This window comes from Aegilops tauschii, chromosome 6 (genome assembly GCF_002575655.3).
Source record: "Aegilops tauschii subsp. strangulata cultivar AL8/78 chromosome 6, Aet v6.0, whole genome shotgun sequence".
Taxonomy (NCBI): domain Eukaryota; kingdom Viridiplantae; phylum Streptophyta; class Magnoliopsida; order Poales; family Poaceae; genus Aegilops; species Aegilops tauschii.
This window is the reverse complement of record NC_053040.3, coordinates 157,747,344-157,770,458: the sequence shown is the minus strand read 5'-3', so window position 1 is coordinate 157,770,458 and position 23,115 is coordinate 157,747,344.

The following is a 23,115-nucleotide window of genomic DNA, read 5'->3' as shown; positions in this document are numbered from 1 at the left end:
CTTATAAAAAATGAAGTTGTTGATGATGGTGTGCCTGCCATCCTGCAATATAGGCCATCCGATTTATATCTGACGGATAGGAAGGAAACTATGGCAATTTTGAAGAAAGATACCCACACCCCTCTCCATATTTGCAAATTAGGCCTCCCTTTGATCATGTTGATGTTCTGTGGAACGCATGGGCATCTTGCTAGTACTACGTATAATATATAGAACATTGATCATAATTTGGGCTAATGTGTGGCTTTTGCAGCTCAGATTTAAATACTTGTCATAATGTAGGGGGCGGGGCACTATACTATGTGTGATAAACACGGTGTACACATATGGAACATGGTTTAGATTATGAATATATAGTTAGTACATCAAATGTACTATTATTTGGAATCAACACCAAGTGTATTCAAAAAATAGAATTCGAGTTCATGTAGTACACATAGTTCATATCTATCTCTATAGTAATCATGTGGTGTGTTATTAAGGTAATACACGAATGATGGTTGAAGTTGGCAACAATCATGATTGTAGATTCTTATTGAAATAGAGAAACGAATTCAAATTCAGTTCGAATTGCAGCAGTAGTATAGACATTTGGAATGCACTAAAATGTTGGTATGAGTAGGTTACATGCATTATACAGCAAGCGAAAAAATTTAATTGGACATAACATGGATTCATACTCCCTTCTTCCATCTATATAGGGCGTAATGTGTTTTTTAAGACCGCCTTTGACTATTGACAAGATTAATAGTACATGACATGCACAATGTGAAAATTATATCATTGAAAGAACCTTTCACAGACGAATTTAACGGTGTGCTTTGTCTAAGCTGCATGTCATATATTATTGCTCTAATATTTGGTCAAAGTTAGCATCGAAAAACGCATTAGGCCCTATATAGATGGAAGGAGGGAGTAGCTTTGAATAGCATTTTTATAGTAAAACGGGGCAAGACTCTCTCTTTGTGTGGTGTGAATAGTTTTATTTTTTTCGTTTTCTTTTTGGTTGAGGGAAGTGCGAATTGATTTGGTACGTACAAGTACAATATTACATGTTAGGCTTGTCCCTAAAATTCAACCCGCGCCTTGTTATATCCCGAAAATTCAGATATCGTGCTCCCAAAACTAGCGCCTTCACAACCCGCGCCTTGCTATCCCGAAATTACAACGCGCGCGAAAACTCCCTCCAGCTACCAAATCCGGACACGCGAAATCCCCCTTCTAACCCTGAGCCGAAAGGGCCGCTAGTTCAAATCGGTGGGGGGTACTTTTGTAACACACACATTTTGGACAAGCGCGTCCGTAAGTCATGGTTCACCCCCTCCCATCGCCTCCTTTTTGCCATTCGAAATCCCAAGCCGCCATAACCTCTCCACTCCAGCCGCGAAACCCCACCCTCCTCCATCCGCCACCTCACCGCTGCCCAGCCGGAGCCTCTTCCCCGACGACGTCGTCCACCGCAACAGCTCGACGTCCCTCGTCCACCTCCCCGGATGAGGATCCGACGTCCATCTCGTTGTCCCGCCGGTTCAGCCGCCCCGTCCTCCAACTCCAAGGAGCTGCTCCGATGATCGCCTCGTCTATCGCGGCTGCTCCATCCCCACAGTGCCGCCTTAACCTGCTCCACCGGAACCGCAACATCCTCACCGACTCCTCGGACGAAGCCGAGGTCTACTCGGCGCCACCAAAGAGGTTGTACACTCATTGCATCGCACCTTCTCCTTAGCTCGACCTCTCGACACCGACGGTGCTCCATCTCGCACCCCCATGGAGCGGCTACCTTGAAACCAGTGCCGCGGGCGACATCTCCACGGCGGCTCTCCCCAGTGCGAGGCCCATTCGGCAGCGGCGTCCATACCAGCCGGATTTGCTGCTACTGCTCCGGCTCTCGCTCGATCGCTCGCTCGCTTGCCCAGCTGCTGCTGCTTCGGCTCTCGCTCGCTCGCTCGCGCTGCTGCTACTGCTCTCCCCCTCGCTCGTGCTGCTGCTCTGCTCCGATTTAGCTACACTTCGGTCCACTGAATCGACTTTTGGGTCAGTCAATTTTCAGGAGGTGGGTGGGGGGCTCGACGGAGTTCAGGAAGAACCACCCGCAGCAGGGACGGGGCTCGCCGGAGAGGTACCCCACTATCTATCTTAGGGTTCAGGGTGGGGGCGGGGGGCCTATAGGGCTGGCCGGGGCGGCGGCGGACCGGCGGTGGGGAGTTGTTTCGGGGCGACGAGGCGGCGCTGGGGCCGGCGGTTCGGCAGGTGGTGGCTGGCGGCTCAGGGGGGTGCAGGTTGAAGATGAACTGCAGGCCCTCCCTAGACTACATGTCAAGTGCCTCTCTGCTACCATTGCGTTCAGTTTCGACAGTAACATTCAGAGTCCACAGTAACTTTCAGTTTCGTTAGTTAAGTCCGGAGTCAACAGTTTTTACCTCATCTGTTGTAGTCAGGTGGTTTTTGGTGATGTAAATTTTACATCTATTTTACATCATATATTGGAGATGCTATTAGAATCCCACTTGAGATTGATGATGTCTGTCTTGTGCTGCTTCAGCCTTGACGTCTTACGGCTCACTGGGGCTGCTCCAACGACAGAACGATCCATCACAACAGAGCAGTGCCCTGGACGCCGTCTACAGATTCCTCAGATCTTCCTCCACACCTTCGAGAGCCACCTCTGCCTCAACTACTTCAGCGACCAACCCAATGATGTTGAGGTCGACACGGCTACGGCAAAGAGGTTGTACACTTGTTGCATCACTTATTACTATACATTCATGTCTATCCATTAGGGCTATTTTGGTTCAACGGAAAAACATAGCAATAGGGAATTTTCCAATGGCACTCTACTATTCAATTATTCATGCATTTTGTTGTAAGGAATGAAGCAAAACATCCACCTGGACCTACTTTTCAAAATCCTATGCATGAAAACAAGACCAAGTGCATTAGTGGCAGAATAACATTCTAACTGTACACGCTTTCATATGGTTTCACTTTATTTTGGCCATGTTTCTTTGCATTCCTCTGCTCTTCCAATTCCTGTAAACTAAACACTCAAGTTGACAGAAATCCTGTGTTTACAAATGCTCTGTTTACCATGTGCATTCCTATCCTATTCCGGGGTTTTTCCTATCCCTGCGTTTTTAGAATCATGCAAGCCAAATGAGCCCTTACAGAATTACTTCAGTTACAGGTAGGTGTCGAAGGGAACTTTGTGTGGTTTGTCCTGCTCCAGCCGCGACGTCGTCCACCTCAACTGAGCTGCTCCATCGACAGAAACATCCACCAAACCAGACATCACGACTCCTGACCGTCTTTCGCGCCTCAGATCTCCTTCCCTGCCGCCGGCACCCACCGCAATGGCATCACCATCATCGACTCAGCAGATGAACCTGAGGAGTACACGGGTCCACAAGAGAGGTCACACTCTTTTGTTTCTGCTTATGTTATGCATTGCTTAAACTTACCTGCTACTTTATCGTCCTGTTCACCTCTTGGACTCCAAGTCAGGTCCAAATTAATGTTCAAACTTTAGTTCTAAATTAGTTGTGGGGCGCATATCGAGGAAGCAATGAATAGTATCTCTGTCTAATATCTGGTTCACCTAGGGTATGCCTATGTTGTTCATCTTGGGTGGGAAACAAATAGTAAAGCAATCATCATCTATCTTTTTATTAAATTAAGCAATCATCAGCCTGCTATCATTATTTTTGGATCCATCCACTGGTTGTTACCATCACTCTAAATTTCTGCATGCTCTCCTTACATAATCTCACCATATTTTTTTGTATGCATGTCAGATATTGTACACAGTCATGCTGAACATGTAGAGAAAAAGACAAGAGTTTTGCGCGCAATACAATGTCATGAAGACATCGCTCCATGGTGGGTTCAATGGCAAACCCTCCCCACCCCTCTCCAGATTGTAATCCAGAGGAAGATATCTGTTCTGAGGCGGATTCAGACGCCGCTGACCACTCCTATTTACCCCCCAAGGTGTTTGCTCTACCTTGGCAGGATGATGTTAGTCATATCATTCATATGTTGCCTTGCAGTGCCTACTTTTGACATCATATATGTCATCTCCTTAGTTTAGACATGTTCTGTAATGCCACCTGTTTAGTTTCTATATCATATATGGGAATTATGCAGTCTCGTGTCTTTTAGCCAGCCATAATATACGTGAAATGTGCAATGCCATCCTGTTTAACCAGGCATCATATATTTGAATGATATCTTGCCCATCCTTTTCTTCATTACATTTCCATTTGTCGACAATGTTTGTACATTAAACTACTCTTCCTGTGAATCAGCCATTTGGGTGGGAGATTGAAAAATCTGGAGTGAAAACAAGGCCTTCAGAGCAGACAGTGCTACCTGTCGAAGCAGATCTCTTGTTGGGCCCCGATAGCTCCTCAGAGATGGATTCAGAGACAGATGACCAGTCCTATTCCCCAACCGAGGTGTATGCTCTAACTTGGCACGGTTATACTGCTCATATCATGCATATGGTGTCTTGCATTGCATAGTTTAGACATCATATACACAATATTCAACACCATGTTCTTAGTTCAGACATCATATCTAATGCCCTCTATTTAGCATATAAATCACATATGTGAATTAAGTGATGCGATCCTGATTACTTAGATAACATGTAGGTGAATTATGTCATGCGATCCTGTTTAGTTATTCATCATATCTTTGAATTATGTTATGCTATGCTATCCAGTTTAGATAGACATCATATATGTGAAATTATGTCATGCTATATGTTTAGTTAAACAATATACATGTCAACTATTTCATGCCCTCTTTTTCCACACTATCTATTGCATCTGTCTCTCATACAATGTCTGTACATTCAACTATGTTTCCTGTTTATCAGCCATTTGAATTGGAGCGGGTGATGCCGGCATCTAGCGGACTAAAAACACGGTCTTCAAATAAAACAGTGCTACCTCTTAGTGGAGATAGCACCCCGGTTGTACATGCACGAGAACCAGCCCTACCACACATAACCCAAACTCTCACAGATTGTACCCCTACTGCGATGGGCAGAGAACCAGCTTCACCCAATCTAACCCCAACCCCAGCAGATAGTAACCCAGTTCCTGTTGACACGGCACCATCTCCACCATAGAGCTCCCAAACAAGAGCAGTTAGTAAGGCAGCTCCAGTGCCCAAAGGGCCAGTACTACCACGGCGAACCCCAACTCCACCAATTAGTACGCCTATTCATGTGGAGGAAGCACAACCAGCTAGTCGTAGTTTAGCATCTATCGCATTTGATGTTGTTAAATCGTATGTGCGTATCTTCCCATCTTGGAAATATTATACTGAAGATGAAGGAAAATGTCAGTTGCAGGTGTTTGTCTAGGAGTTATGTGTAAGTAATGTTATTCATGGCAATTACTTTGCTTTGTGCCATACATCCTACCTCCATGATGGTTATAATACATGAAATTTTCCCATTTTTCTCTATAGAGAAGGACCGATTTGGAAACTCAGGATGAGGTAACCTGTGCTAATACCTCTGCTATCTTCAAGAATGCTTGGTGGCACTATCAGAATTACCTGAAGAAAACGTACTTCACCAGCAAAGAAACTCATCAAATTCCCTTACGTTCTCCTGAGACACATTTACTGGATGATGACTGGGAACGCCTTGTTCTGTACTGGTCCCGAACCAAGAATGTGGTAAGGTCTATGAGCTCATTTTCTATTTTTAAGTACTATATTCTTGCGTCTTACTATACTCTGTTCATGTAGAACAAGTGCCTAAACCTGAAGAACAACTGTTCTAATTTAAGATTCCATTGCTATCATAGTTCAAAAAAGCGTTAGGCATTAATTGTGCGTTTTGCCACCGCCTTGCGCTTTACTGACCAAAGCGCATGCTTATGCGCAGTTATGCACAGATTAAGCATAGTTATGCGCAATGCGTTTCGCCAACGCCTAGAGCCTAGGCGCGCTTAAGCGCTCGCTTAGGCGTGCCTTTTTTAACCATGATTGCTATCGTGCATACTGCTTTGCTCTTGTATCACTGTATTTACTCATACAAACTTATTTTTAAATTGAAGGATCCAATCGAAACTCCAATGGCACAAAAGGTATGTTCATGCATGTTTCTTTAACAGGCTTGCTCTTATCAATAGCTCTGTTGATTTCAATTTCAATTGTGTATACAATTGACTTCTCATATCATGCACATTACTAGCATCACAACAGAGCCAATAGTGTTGTTGTACATGTAGACCCGTGGTACCCATCTGAAATCTTGTTGTGCCATGTAGTTTCCCACGCTTTGTATTCTTTCACTGCTGCTTTGTCTTGAACTGATATGATTTGAAGCGTGTCTCTATTTTGATTTGGCAAGACAATGCAGTGACCATAGGACATAGATATATGTTTGTTTGATGCTTTTATTATGTACTAGTACTTGGCAATACAGACTTGGTAGTTTAATCCTGTCAACCTTACTAATGAACTGGTTCACCGAAATGAGTTTCATATACTAGTACATGCTAAACTTGTTGTGTGTCTGCTTGTTTCTTCTTTTAGAATGCTGACAGAATATTGGGGAAGAGTGCCTTATTAAGCAATTGTAAAGGAAGTAATGCAGATAAGGTTCAGGATAGTGACACATCCTTGTTGGTCTCCAACAAAGCTGATAAAACAGCTAAGGAAGACTATCTTGAAGACAGTGAGACAACCCCAAAGTCCTGTCTTGGTTTAGTGTTCGAGTTACTGGCCACTACCGCTTGCACAAGCTATTCAAACTCACTGTCTGAATCAGTTCGGTTTCTTGAGTCTCAACTACAAGCTGAAAGACATCGATCAGTTGTGCTGCGACAAGAAGCGGAAGGACTGCAGAAGTCCTTGGAGCATTCAGATGCATACTTTCTGGTGCAACAGCAAGCGTTGGAGGATTTTAGCGCCAAACAGGACAAAGCTAATAAGCTTGCTAAGCTTATTGCCAGCATGGTGGATACCACATTTCTTGAGCTCTTCTGAAGTTGTTTCAGTTATGCTCTTGTTTTGCTGCCGCGTTTATTTGCACTGGTGGCCAATTTTGATGGCCAGTGTATGTAATATGCTGCTTTGTTCCCTATATTTTCACTGGTGGCGAACTTAGATGCCCAGTGGATGTAATATGTGCAATAGCGGTAATAGGCTAGCATTAATTGCTTGCTTATTTATTTCCTTATTGTCTTGTTTAGTTGTTTGCTTGTAGTCACTGCAGTTCTTTTTCTATGTTTTTCTAGTGGCCACAATAACCTCTTTTTGGAAACTAGGCCAAAATAATCATGGCAACACACGGACTGTTGTAACCATGGGCCTCCTGCGGGCCGTATGATCCATGGGCCTTGTACGGGGCGTAGGATCCATTGGCCTTCTATACGGGCCGTAGGATCCATGGGCCTTTTACGGGCCGTAGGATCCATGGGCCTTCTACGGGGCGTATCATCATTTCGCCAACCATGGGTCATACTATTCGTGGACAATAACGGGCCGTTAATAGGCCGTATTTGATAACTCTATGAAAACAGCCCAACGAGTTTTTTTCGACATGAAAACGGCCCAACGTATTAACGGGCCACAAACGGGCCGACTATAACCACGGGCTGAATTTGGCCCACAAGCAGAAAATGACACTAACGGGCCATAAGTAACCGAATGCTGGAAATGAGCCCAAGAATAAATGGGCCCTGAGAAGGCCGAAAGATAACATGGGCTGGAAATGGCCCAACGGAATAATGGGCCGTTAATGGGTATAAAGTGATACACTGTTCATTACGAGCCAGTTTTACCACGGCCCGTTAAGGGGCCGAGGGTTACTAAGGGCCTCATATGGGCCGAAAGACGTCATGGGCCATACATGGGCCGGAAGTTAAAATGGGCTGGAATTATATTGGACGGCCCAGATGATGCTACTGGGCCTAATTCGGATAGGCCGTAAACGGGCCCTGGGATAGCGGGCTGTAAATCGGCTATATGCGAACAGGCCGTTAACAGGCTTGCCGTGGGCCGGCCCGCCACCTTTTGACCAAGTCAAACGGGCCGGCCTTTTCACAGGAATGGGCCTCTATTGGGCCGTGCCACGAGTCGACGTATCATAGGCGCTTTGGGTCCAATGAGTGGATAACATCTGTCCCAACGGTGAGCCGACACGTGTTTCCTCCAGCCAATGATGATTTTACACGTGGAAAATCCCCATTGGTCGGGGCTGTTAACGGGTTATCGGATCCAAAACCAGACCCGATAGCTTAACGGTGTTCCGTTACGGTGGATGCCACGTGTCGGTCACCCTTGACGAAAGCACTTCTGTGACGCGCGATTTATCGTCATGGAAGTGGACACTTCCGTGATGATAATTTTGGCAATGTCATGGAACACTTCTATGATAGCACAGGTATGACTATCTTGATTCTGTCATAAATTTGTCATGGATGTACATGCATGACAGAAAATGTGACCTATTGTGACAAACACGTATCATCACGGAAGTGTATTTTTTTGTTGTGGACAGCACCACCTATCGGAACCACGCCAAAAGTCTTCGTGTCTTCAATTGCGTTTGCACACTCCAGTCCCATCCATTTACTTTCTTGCAAATTGCATGCTTTACTCTTTCTGCTGCTCATACTCTTGTCATGCTTGCTTGAAATGTATTGTGAATGCTTAAACTTGTGCTAAAACTCCACCTCAACTTGAAGAACTTAAAAACTGCTATTTTTCTTGTTGAGGGTCTAATCCCCCCTAGACACCTCTTCTCGATCCTATCAGAAACCTCTCTTTCTTTATTACTTCCTATTAATTGCAACAATGACCAAAACTATGTTTGTCAACTCTCAAAAACTTTTATTCATCATACTCTTTATATGTGAAGTCATTACTCTCCATAAGATCAGTATATGATATTTTTATTTCTTTTTATTCCTTTCTTTTATTCCCTCAAGATCATAGCAAGAAAGCAAAGCCCTCAACTCAAAACTACTCTTTATTATCTAACTCACAGACTCGATTACATAGATAGATCTCAAAACAAAACCCAAAGCTAGATCATACTAAAAATTGTATTCTACTAGATCAAGATATAACCAAAAGGATCGAACTAAGAAAAACGATAAAGGTAAAGGTGTGATGGTGATACGATACCGGGGTAGCTCCCACAAGCTTGGCAGTTGCCAAGGGGAGTGCCCATACCCATGTATTTAGGTCTCTTCCTTCAGAGGTGGTGATGATGAAGTTGTTGATGTATCCATGAGCTTTATTAAGGCACCTTTCAGGATTTGCAATTCCTGGAGCACACGTTGGAGCATATTTGCATTCTTCCAGATTTCCTACAAAATATGCTTATTTTCATGCCGCCAAGAACCTTTTCCTGCATTGCTTTCACTTGGACGGGACATGTCCCAATTGGAGGGTATATGTGTACGAGGGGTGTTCTCCACTCCGTAATTATGAACCAAATTATGAAAGTTATTGCCTCCTAGGGGGAATACCTTCTCGAACCTCTTTGCCTTCATGATCGTTTGTAGTCCCTATTGCTTGGTGAGGATTTGGAATAGTGGAGATGCCCATGAAGGTACCTCTCTCCAAAGCCGGAGGCTGTTCCTCAAGCGAATCTCCTTCATCCTCCTCCATCATGGCTTCCTCGGCATTCTCCCTTCTAAGTTCCATCTGCATCAACCAAGCATCGCCATCCGTGTTGTTGGAGGAGGATGATGACATGATGCCTGGCCTTGAAAACTCTGGCAGAAAACAACTCAAAACGAAAACAGGGGATTTTGCCGTGGTACTGTGGTCAAAACCTTTGGGTGATTATATAATGAATTTTTACCGACCCAAAAGAACTATTGTGCAAGAAAACGGAGTCCAGAGGGCACACGAGGTGGCCACAAGGTAGGAGGGTGCGCCCAGGGGGGTAGGGCACGCCCTCCACCCTTGTGGTCTCCTCGTGCATCTTTCGGACTACTTTCAATTTTCCTAATTTTTTAAATATTTCAAAACAGAGAAAAATTGCCATTGGAAACATTTTGGAGTCGGTTCACTTACCATACCACATACCTATTCCTTTTCAGAGTCTGAAACATTCCGGAAAGTGCCCCTTATGTACTCCTCCGGTGTCATGGTATTAATAATATTTGTCTCAACATTTATGGGAGTACCTGAAATATAATGTTTGATTCTTTGACCGCTTACCACCTTCGGATTTGTGCCTTCAGCGTTGTTGATTTTGATGGCACCGGAACGATAGACCTCCTCGATAATGTAAGGACCTTCCCATTTAGAGAGAAGCTTTCCTGCAAAAAATCTTAAACGAGAGTTGTATAGCAAAACATGATCACCTACATTAAACTCATGCTTTTGTATCCTTTTGTCATGCCATCTTTTAACCTTTTCTTTAAATAACTTGGCATTCTCATAGGCTTGGGTTCTCCATTCATCAAGTGAGCTAATGTCAAACAAGCTCTTCTCACCGGCAAGTTTGAAATCATAGTTGAGCTCTTTGATTTCCCAATAAGCTTTATGTTCTAGTTCGAGAGGTAAGTGACATGCTTTTCCATAAACCATTTTATATGGAGACATACCCATAGGATTTTTATAAGCAGTTCTATAAGCCCATAATGCATCGTCAAGTTTCTTAGACCAATTCTTTCTAGATCTATTAACAGTCTTTTGCAAAATCAATTTAATCTCTCTACTTGACCACTAGAATGAGGATGATATGGAGATGCAATTCTATGGTTGACATCATATTTAGCAAGCATTTTACGGAAAGCACCATGAATAAAATGTGAACCACCATCAGTCATCAAATATCTAGGGACTCCAAACCTCGGAAAAATAACTTCTTTAAGCATCTTAATAGAAGTGTTATGATCAACACTACTAGTAGGAATAGCTTCTACCCACTTAGTAACATAATCAACACACTACAAAAAAAATACAGTTATGTGATGATACGTGTTTGTCACAGTAGGTCACGTTTACTGTCATGCATGTACATCCATGACGATGTTATGACAGAATCAAGATAGTCATACCTGTGCTGTCGTAGAAGTGTTCCATGACATTAGCAAAATTATCATCACGGAAGTGTCCACTTCCATGACGGTAAATCGCGCATCATAGAATTGCTTTCATCAAGGGTAACCGACACGTGGCATCCACCATAACGGGTCACCACTAAGCTATCGGGTTCCGGTTTCGATCCGATAACCCGTTAACAGTCCAGACCGATGGGGGTTTTCCACGTGTAAAATTCTGAATGGCCAAAGGAACCATGCCCAAGGCGCAGCCCCTCCCCTCCCCAACACCTCTCCTCCTCCGCGTGTGCTTGGCGAAGCCCTGCCGGAGAACTGTCACTCCACCACCACCACGCCATCGTGCTGCTGGTGGAGCCTTCTTCCTCAACCTCTCCCTCCTCCTTGCTAGATCAAGGCGTGGGAGACGTCACCGCTCCATACGTGTGTTGAACGCGGAGGTGCCGTCCGTTCGGCGCTTGGATCATCGGTGATTTGGATCACGACGAGTACGACTCCATCAACCCCGTTCTCTTGAACGCTTCCGCTCGCGATCTACAAGGGTATATAGATGCACTCCTCCCCTCTCGTTGCTAGTAAACTCCATAGATTGATCTTGGTGATGCGTAGAAAATTTTAATTTCTGCTACGATCCCCAACAACAGATGCAATAGATAGTGTTGAAAAAAAGGGCATGAAATAGTTGACATGTATATTGTTTAACTAAAAAGGATTGCATGACATAATTTCCCATATATGATGTCTATCTAAACTGGATAGCATAGCATGACATAATTCAAAGATATGATGACTAACTAAACAGGATGGCATGAGATAATTATATGATGTCTTTAGTAAACAGGTTTGCATGACATAATTCACATACATGTTATCTAAGTAATCAGGATCACATGATTTAATTCACATATGTGATTTATATGCTAAGTAGAGGGCATTCGCATATATGATGTCTGAACTAAGAACATGGTGTTGAATATTGTGTATATGATGTCTAAACTATGCAATGCAAGACACCATATGCATGATATGAGCATTATAACCATGCCAAGTTAGAGCATACACCTTGGTGGGGGAATAGGACTGATCATATGTCCCTGAGTCCATCTCTGAGGAGCTATGAGGACCCAGCAAGAGATCTGCTTCGACAGGTAGCATTGTCTGCTCTGAAGACCTTGTTTTCACTCCAGATGTTTCCATTACCCACTAAAATGGATGATTCACACGAAGAGTAGTTTAATGTACAAACATTGTCGACAAATGGAAATGTTATGAAGAAAAGGATGGGCAAGATATCATTCAAATATATGATGCCTGGTTAAACAAGATGGCATTGCATATTTCACATATATTATGGCTGGCTAAAAGAGATGAGACTGCATAATTCCCATATATGATATAGAACTAAACAGGTGGCATTACAGAACATGTCTAAACTAAGCAGATGACATATATGATGCCGGAAGTAGGCACTGCAAGGAAACATATGCATGATATGACCAACATCATCATGCCAAGTTAGAGCAAACACCTTGGGGGGTAAATAGGAGTGGTCAGCTGCGTCTGAATCCGCCTCAGAATAGATATCTTCCTCCGAATTACAATCTGGAGAGGGGAGGAGGGTTTGCCATTGAACCCACCATGGAGCGATGTCTGCATGACATTATATTGCCGCGCAAAACTCTTCTCTTTTTCTCTACATGTTCATCATGTTTGTGTACAATATCTGACATGTGCATACGAAAAAAATATAGTGAGATTATGTAAGGAGAGCATCCAGAAATCTAGAGTGATGGTAACAACCAGTGGATGGATCCAAAAATAATGATAGCAGGCTGATGATAGCTTTAATTTAATAAAAATACAAATGATGATTGCTTAACTATTTGTTTCCCACCCAAGATGAACAACATAGGCATACAATAGGTGAACGAGATAATAGACATAGATACTATTCATAGCTGCCTCGATATGTGCCTCACAAGTAATTTTAAAAATCTGGTTTGAACATTAATTTGGACCTGACTTGGAGTCTAAGAGGTGAACAGGATGATAAAGTAGCAGGTAATATTAAGCAATGCATAACATAAGCAAAAACAAAAGAGTGCGACCTCTCTTGTGGACCCGTGTACTCCTCAGGTTCATCTGCTGAGTCGATGATGGTGATGCAGTTGTGGTGGGTGCCGGCAGCAGGGAAGGAGATCTAAGGCGGCGAAAGACGGTCAGGAGTCGTGATGTCTGGTTTGGTGGATGCTTATGTCGATGGAGCAGCTCAGGTGAGGTGGACGACGTCACGGTAGGAGCAGGACAAACCACACAAAGTTTTCTTTGACACCTACCTGTAACTGAAGTAATTCTGTAAGGGCTCCTTTGGCTTGCAGGATTCTAAAAACGCAGGGATTGGAGAAACACCGGAATATGATAGGAATGCACGTGGGAAACAGAGCATTTGTAAACACAAGATTTCTGTCAACTTGGGTGTTTGGTTCACAGGAATTGGGAGAGCAGAGGAATGCAAAGAAACATGGCCAAATTAAAGTGAAACCATATGAAAGCGTGTACAGTTAGAATGTTATTCTGCAACTAATGCACTTGGTCTTGTTTTCATGCATAGGATTTTGAAAAGTAGGTCCAGGTGGATGTTTTTCTCCATTCCTTTCAACAAAATGCATGAATAATTGAATAGTCACTGGTACGCGTCGGTCCTAAACAAACGGTTTTTAACCCCTTTCCGCGACGGCACTTGGAACTGTCGCCAAGTGAGTGTGGGCGATAGGGGGGTCCTTCCCACACGACCCAGAAACCGTCGGGGATAGGGAGCCTTGATGCATACAGTTGTCCCTATATATCTGTTTCCGATATCTCGAATATCCCAAACGCTTCATCCTTGCTACTCGTTTGTGCTCGCATTGCCATCGCAGTCGGAGTTTTGTGGTTCTGCCTAAAACCAGGCAGATTCCAGGCACGGGAGTTTTCCAGGCAGATTCTAGGTACGGGAGTTTTAGGATGCTTGGCACATCACAAACAGTTCATGATTATAAACCGTGTACGATGGGTAGACAATCACACACACTTAGTTTTCCCACACCGTATGTGATAGTGTCTGACATCACACACGCTTTGCAAACGGCAACTGTGTGCATGCTTGCACAAGTTTCCTCTCTGTGAACCGTCTCGGATTATGGTGTATATCGCAAACGTTTGTGTTTTACCAACGGTGTGTGCCGTAATGACCTACACAACGTAATTTCGCCCTAATTTAATTGCTGCTAGTTAAAATTGTACCTAATTTAAACTTGAAAGTAGGCTATAGCTTTATTCATATCCATCAGGTTCAAACAACCAATGCATTATTCGATTCACAGGTACATATGTTTAAGAATTACATAAGCACCAAATAAAGAATGATGTACCAGGGTTCTATACTTATACTATTACAGATGCTAAAGAAAGAGGCGACAGACATTCCAGTTGCTGAACAAGGTGAAGCGGAATGGCCCTATTGTGCTCTCCTAGATGCAGAAGGTATGCATGACTCTAGTCCAACCCCTTGTGATGGTCGGCCGCCAATCATGTAGTTTGAGAGGTAATCTTGAGTAAACTGCTTCAGGATCCACTTCAAAAGAAAAAAGATTCAGATATTGTCATCTAACACAACTCATTACGGGCAATAAAAAGAAGGCTACAGGGTTCTTACTTACCATCCTGCAGTTCGCTGTTGTCTTGCATAAAGTGTAAACAAATAGTTCGATTGACATCTTTTGACCCATTTTAATAACAATCTTTATCAGTTTCCTTACTTGATGCTGGTTCATGAATATCTCATTGGCCCCTACACAGAAAGGGTCAAAGTGTGGATCTTTGGCAATGATATATGTACCTAATTAAAAGCACCAAGTTAATATTAGAAGCAAAACAACAATTGAAAAATGATGTAGTACAACACTCCATCCATCCCATTATATAAGATTTTATTACATGTATATCTAGACATCATCAGAACATTAAGGTAACACTCTTCCTTGTGGCTATGTAGCCTAGGATTGCATATTTAGTCATTCAGTACAATGCATGTTGCTAAACAACAATTGAAAAATGAAAAGGCATGTTAACTGCAATATCCTTAACAGCAACCAAATATCATAATTCATAGTGGTATTAGTGAAACTGTTATTGATGAAATTGAACTGCACGGCAAATAGTTGCACATATAGAGCATCACATTGTGAAGAACTGAAATAAACAAGTCATAAGGACATCTCTAGGCGATCCTTAAAAAGTTAAAGGACTAAAACCCTTAGTAGATATATATATATACTCCAGCAATTTTTGGCCTTTTCTAGTCAATCCCCTAAACTTAAGGTTGTAAACTTTAATTTGATCAAGTTCAAAGCAGGTTCAACCGAAAGTAGCATGCATTCAAACATAAACATAGATAGTTTTGAATAACCGAACATAAAACATAAATTTGAACTAAGCTAAACTACTTTTGGTCGAAGTAGAGGTCGAGCCAATCCTTCCTCGTCATGTACGGTGTGCCGCGAGCCGGGTCCGGGCCAGTACCGTCATCGGGGTCATTGGGGAAGGCACTCCTCCACTCGTCGACGTCAATCTCCTCGTCCTCGGGGCCCACCTCGACACCCTCCGCGCCGCCGTCGCCGCCGCCTTCGACCTCATCATCAGAGGAGAGCGTGATAACCTCGCCGCCATCCTCGCCGCCTTCGACCTCGTCATCGGTGGAGAGCGCGATAACCTCGCCGTCCTCCGCGCCAGCAAAGATCACCCGCTCCGCCTCCACAAGCTCCGGGTGCTGCCGACGGAGCTCTTGCATGTAGGCCTCGTCGGCGGCCTCGGCCTCGAGGCGCTCCCACGCCTCGCGGTCCTCCCGCGCCATAGCCGAGCTCACCACCCCTAGCTCCGGCGGAACAAGGTGGACCGGACGTGTGCCTAAGGGGAAATTGAGCCTAGCCGCCGCGCCATGGTAGCGGACCTGTCAGCGGTCATACTCCATGGCCGCGAGCTCGGCCGGAAGCTACCGAGCCACCGGCGGATGTGGGTCTCTCGATCTGTAATCTCGGCGACCCATGTCCCCCACCGCCGCTGCCGGAACCCGAGGTAGGACTTCGTCGGCTGCCGGGTCCGACGGAGGACGGGGAAGTCCTCGAACCGGCGTAGGGGCGCGGCGGCGGGCGGATCGGGGGACTGGCGATGGCGGATCGGGCCCGCGGAGGATGACGGGGACACCTCGGCGGCCACCTCGCCGGCGTCGGGCGAAAAGGCCGCGATAAACCTCTTTTTGGCCATTGGCTCCTCGAGCTTCCCGGCACACGGGCACAGGTTGAGGATGGAGGCGCCGGCGATGGCGGTGACCTACCAATGGTTTCGAGAGTTCTATGTGTCTGTGTGAGCAGAGGTTTTGGGGTGTGTGTGGAGGGGGGGCAAGGCTGTGTTTGAGGAAATACTGCGACAACTGAAAATTTTACTAGGCGGGAGTAACAAGGCGGGGCTACTGAAAATTTGAATCAAGGCCGAGCATATATTTTTGAGATTGCGAGGGATGCAGAGGCGGGAGTAAAATGCTGGGGCTACTGAAAATTTGAATCAAGGGACTAAAGCAGAGCGGGAGTAACAGACATCGCACACGGTCCACACATACTAATCGTGTGCTATAAAACATTAAAACCTTCCAGGCGGTAGATATTTTCGAGATTGCGAGGGATGCAGAGGCGGGAGTTTTTGGGGAGTGAGCTAGTGTGCTTGACACGCCGGTTGTGGACTGTAGCCGACGGACCTTCTCGCGTAAGCCATAGGCGTACTATACACCGATGGTGCTCTAAGATATTTTGTACTACATCTCACATGGTTGGTGATAATAAACTGTGTGGGATCTACTTGATTTGAATTACAAATTGGGGTCACAGCGGCAATGGACGTTGTTTGAATTGCTAGACCTTTTATCTGCAGTGAACATGCAACTATATGTGTGTCATAAAAGAATTGGAATTATTCAGGGTTCGTTTGGACATTTTATACAATAAACTGGTTTTCTAGCCATTTCACGTGCACAATTCAAAATTAAACTACATGCACATGCTCCTGTGCATACAAATTGGTTGAAAAAACAAATATGTGCCCTTGGGTGCATGCTTAGGTCCCATGCAAGAAATGGGAATGAATTTTTCGGGGTTCGTTTGGCCTTTTTTATACATTAACTAGGTTTTCTAGGCATTTTATGTGCATAATTCAAATTTGAACTACAAGCACATGCTCCAATGCACCAAAGTTGGTTGAAAAATCACATGTGTGTCCTTGGGTGAATTTCTAGGTCCCATGCAAGAGATGGGAATGAATTTCAAACACCAGGGCACTGTTGACTGCCGGCAAAACGTTGAGATACCTAGTTTTTAAATTCTAGTAAATCCAAAACTCGTCTGAAATTCATGAAACTTGGCATGCGATCATGGAGCGGCATCAACTTGCCGTGGTGAAAATTTTATCCCATTTGGGGCAGGTTTGGGTATAAGCTTCTCACAAACCAGAGCTTCTCACAACAAGCATGATGGTTTCGATAGGGAACGTACCACCTTTGGGGACGGGACGATATCTGTTGCCTCATATTTCTTTCAAAAAATTTCTAGTGTCAACATAGAACAACAGGAGTGTTGTGTTTAATCTTGGAATTTTTCGGGGTTCGTTTGGCCTTTTTTGTACATTAACTGGGTTTTGTAGGCATTTTATGTGCATAATTCAAATTTAAACTACAAGCACATGCTCCAATGCACTAAAGTTGGTTGAAAAATCACATGTGTGTCCTTGGCTGAATTTCTAGGTCCCATGCAACAGATTGCAATGAAATTCAAACACGAGGGCACTGTTTATTGCCAACAAACGTTGAGATGCCTGGTTTTTAAATTCTAGTAAATCCAAAACTCATCTGAAATTTATGAAACTTGGCATGCTATCATGGAGAGGCATAAACATGCCATGGTAAAAAAATTGTCCCATTTGGGGCAGGTTCGGGTATAAGCTTCTCACAAACCAGAGCTTCTCACAACAAGCATCATGGTTTCGATAGGGAACGTCCCACCTTTGGGGACAAAACGATATCCATTGCCTCTTATTGCTTTCAAATTTTTTCTCGTGTCAACATAGAACAACATGAGTGTTGTGTCAATTTTTGGGATTTTTCGGGGTTCGTTTGGACATTTTATGCATTAACAGAGTTTTTAATGCATTTATGTGCATAATTCAAATTTGAACTACATGCACACACTCGAGTGCATATAAATTGGTTGAAAAATCAACTATGTGTCCTTGGGTGCATGCTTAGGTCGCATGCAAGAAATGGGAATGAATTTCAAACACCAGGGCAGCGTTGATTGCCGGCAAAACATTGAGATGCCTGGTTTTTAAATTCTAGTAAATCCAAAACTCGTCTGAAATTCATGAAACTTGGCATGCTATCATGGAGCGGCATAAACATGCCATGGCAAAACAATTGTCCCATTTGGGGCAGGTTTGGGTATATGCTTCTCACAAACCAGAGCTTCTCACAACAAGCCTGATGGTTTCGGTAGGGAACGTATGTCCCACCTTTGGGGACGAAACGATATCCATTTCCTCTTATTGCTTTCAAAAAAAATCTCGTGTCAACATAGAACAACAGGAGTGTTGTGTCAATTTTTGGGATTTTTCGGGGTTCGTTTGGACATTTTTATGCATTAACTGAGTTTTCTAGGCATTTTATGTGCATAATTCAAATTTGAACTACATGTACATGCTCAAGTGCATATAAATTGGTTGAAAAATCACATGTGTGTCCTTGGGTGCAAGCTTAGGTCCCATGCAAGAGACGGGAATGAATTTCCAACACCAGGACACTGTTGATTCCCGGCAAAACGTTGAGATACCTGGTTTTTAAATTCTGGTAAATCCAAAACTCGTCTGAAATTCATGAATGGCATGCTATCATGGAGCGGCATCAACATGCCGTGGTGAAAATTTTGTCCCATTTGGGACAGGTTTGGGTATAAGCTTCTCACAACAAGCATGGTGGTTTCGATAGGGAACGTACCACCTTTGGGGACGGGACGATATCCGTTGCCTCTTATTCCTTTAAAAAAAATTCTAGTGTCAACATAGAACAACAGGAGTGTTGTGTTTAATCTTGGAATTTTTCGGGGTTTGTTTGGCCTTTTTTATACATTAACTGGGTTTTGTAGGCATTTTATGAGCATATTTCAAATTTGAACTACAAGCACATCCTCCAATGCACCAAAGTTGGTTGAAAAATCACATGTGTGTCCTAGGGTGAATTTCTAGGTCCCATGGAAGAGATTGGAATGAAATTCAAACACCAGGGCACTGTTGATTGCTAGCAAAACGTTGAGATGCCTGGTTTTTAAATTCTAGTAAATCCAAAACTCATCTGAAATTCATGAAACTTGGCATGCTATCATGGAGCGGCATCAACATGCCGTGGTAAAAAAATTGTCCCATTTGGGGCAGGTTCGGGTATAAGCTTCTCACAAACAAGAGCTTCTTACAACAAGCATGATGGTTTCGATAGGGAACGTCCCACCTTTGGGGACGAAACGATATCCATTGCCTCTTATTGCTTTCAAAATTTTTCTAGTGTCAACATAGAACAACAGGAGTGTTGTGTCAATTTTTGTGATTTTTGGGGCTTCGTTTGGACATTTTTATGCATTAACTGGATTTTCTAGGCATTTTATGTGCATAATTCAAATTTGAACTACAAGCACATGCTCCAATGCAATAAAGTTGGTTGAGAAATAAAATTTGTGTCCTTGGGTGAATTTCTAGGTCCCATGCAAGAGATGAGAATGAAATTCAAACACGAGGGCACTGTTGATTGCCGGCAAAATGTTGAGATGACTGGTTTTTAAATTCTAGTAAATCCAAAACTCGTCTGAAATTCATGAAGCTTGGCATGCTATCATGGAGCGGCATCAACATGCCGTGGTAAAAAAATTGTCCCATTCGGGGCAGGTTCGTGTATACGCTACTCACAAACCAGAGCTTCTCACAACAAGCATGATGGTTTCGGTAGGGAACGTCCCACCTTTGGGTACGAAACGATATCCATTGCCTCTTATTGCTTTCAAAAAATTTCTCGTGTCAAGATAGAACAACAGGAGTGTTGTGTCAATTTTTGGGATTTTTCGGGGTTCGTTTGGATATTTTTATGCATTAATTGAGTTTTCAATGCATTTATGTGCATAATTCAAATTTGAGCTACATGCACATGCTCGCATATAAATTGGTTGAAAATCAAATCTGTGTCCTTGGGTGCATGCTTAGGTCCCATGCAAGAAATGGGAATGAATTTCAAACACCAGGGCACCATTGATTGCCGGCAAAACATTGAGATGCCTGGTTTTTAAATTCTAGTAAATCCAAAACTCGTCTGAAATTCATGAAACTTGGCATGCTATCATGGAATGGCACCCGACATGTTGTGGCATTTTTTGATTCCATTTTGAGAGAAGGCGCACTCAAATAATGACAGCCAACAAAGGCATTTTGAAAAAATATCTGCCAGTTTAATATCTCAAACGTTTGTAGAATTCAAACCGTGTGCGTTCTTTTAACCATTCATGTGACGCCACGTGTCTTGGTTTTAATGGCTGTAGGAGGTGCCGTGCGGACAGCTGCTTGACCTTAACTGAACAGGAGGCGTGCGAGCGCAGTCCGGTGCGCAGGCTGAGCCAGAAGCGTGCAAGCTGTCCTCCAATGCGCAGGCACACCGGGAACGTGCGAGCTGTACGCTGCGCAGGCTCACTCGGAAGCGAGCCCTTTTACTTCCATGGCCGCCCGCCTTCCTCTCCATTAATGGCGCTCGGGCTGCTGTTTAATACGGGCGGCCTTACCAACGCCATGGCGGAGAACGATCATCTGCCACTAGTCTTCAAGTTTGGTGAAGTCGACTCCGAGCCGGAGGAGATAGAAAATAAGGAGGAATGGGGCCTCATGGACATGGCCCAGAACGAGCTGGCCGTGGCGGTTGCTGCCCCCACTCCCATCCAGCTCCCATCCCCGCGCCCGCGCCAGCGACCATCCCCGTAGCATTGACGGGCTGGTCGCCGAGCACTATCGCAGAGCTGGAAGCCGCGGGCGTCAGCGAGGTCTCCGTGGACCCGTGCGAGCTCGTGTACATGCCAGCACCAGCGCCCGTGCCCATGCGCGCCCCTCCACCCACCGTGGCGCCGGCCCCCGTGCGTTTGGCTACACACGCCGCGCCCGTGCCCGTGTGCGCACCCCCCTCAGCGGCATGGGACGCTGCCGTCGACCGCTACCTCTCAGTGGCGCCAGTTGCTGTCCTCCCGCGCCCCGCCTGTCAATCGCGCAACGACATGATGTTTGATTTACAAGTGAAGTACATTTTGTGCTGCCTTGAATACTTCAACAACGGCGTCCCGGAGGACGACAACGACAAGGACAGCGCGGCACGCCGCCTCCGCCGCCGCTGGAAATAGTTTTTTTGGGTTTAATACTATATCTCGAATTCTCGATCATATGAATATAAATTCGCAGTGTGACTGAATGAAAGATATGGTTTGAACAAACTTGCGTTTTTCTCTCTTAATGTACGGACTTATCAAACGATTTTCTTTTGAAAAAAACGTCAATGGTTTTTAAATATAAAACACTCATCGCATATGTTTTAGTTAGAACACCCGGATGCAAACCGACAGCTTCCCCAGGAAGCCAAGGGAAAATGTGCCGAGCAGGATTTCTGCATCCCTTCAACGCAAACAGTTGTTTTGCATGACCCGTGTGCAACCACGTACAAACAATTGGGTAAGATTTGCATATCTGTCATTTTGGGTATGTTGCCATTTGTCAAACTGGAAAGATTAACATTTGTTTATCTAGTAACATTGCTATTTGTCAACCTTGTAACACTGCGATTTGTCAAAATATGCAGCTAAAAATCACTAGCACTATCTAATTTTTGCAACTAAAATAACTAGCACTGTTCATATGGACACCACTAGCAGGCGTGAGTTGATGGACGCATATGCAAATGTACGATTGATTACATACAACAAGTCATCGGCCCACAACGACAACGAGGATACACGTTGGATTATAGATCGTTTCCAACAAAACATTCTAGTAAAGTTTTTCTCACACAACAAATAACAAAGAGATGGAATGAACTTCAGCTCAACCACTCGCCAGCGTTGGAAACTCTTGCTTTGAACCAGAAGTGATTCTCTGGGAAGGGCCAGCTATTGTCAATCTTGAGACCAACACAGGACTGATCATCCAGGCTGAAGCGGCCTATGTCAGGACCCATATTGGGACGGTAGGGAAGCATAGCAATGTCCGAGGTATAGATACAGTTGCTTCTCATAAATGGTAGTAACGTTGTGTCAACAGCAGCTGGATCGCCTTCCACCATCATTGGATAGTTTTGTCCAAGGAAGAGCGAGTTTCCTCCAAGACTTTCAATACTGAACCAGGGAGAAGGTGTTGGCGCTAGTACACTAGTACCCATCCCGAATACCCTGCAACGGATGTTGGAATAGGTCCGGAGAGTGCGACCATGCGAGATAACACCTGCTTCCTTAGTAACATCAGTAGTGCCCTGTATACAGACAAGAAGAGGTGATCCATCAGAATAAGTTGCCAGGCGCCACTGAGTATATGGGTCCAGCTCGTCCTCATGCTCCTGATCATCAGCATCGTCATCTCCCCCTTGGTTATAAAAATTTAAAAGTATAGGTGGTGGAATGTTCACAGGACCTTGGAAACACAAGAAGGTTAATTAATTAGTAAAGAGAAACTAGCTAATGTATGTGGATGAAACAATTATAATTACGGTGGAAGACAAACGTACCGAAAGCATGACGATTCCATGCAAAAACAGTGCCACGAGTGGTGGCAGCAAACACAAGACCCTCGTATTGAATTGCATCATAGTACTCATCCGTGTACAGAAATTGATTTTTGAGCAATATCCATCGAGGCGTGGAAGTAAGGAAGGCAACAAGCTTGTCGAAGATAGCAACAACTTCATAGTTTGAGTAATCCCAATAGCGGT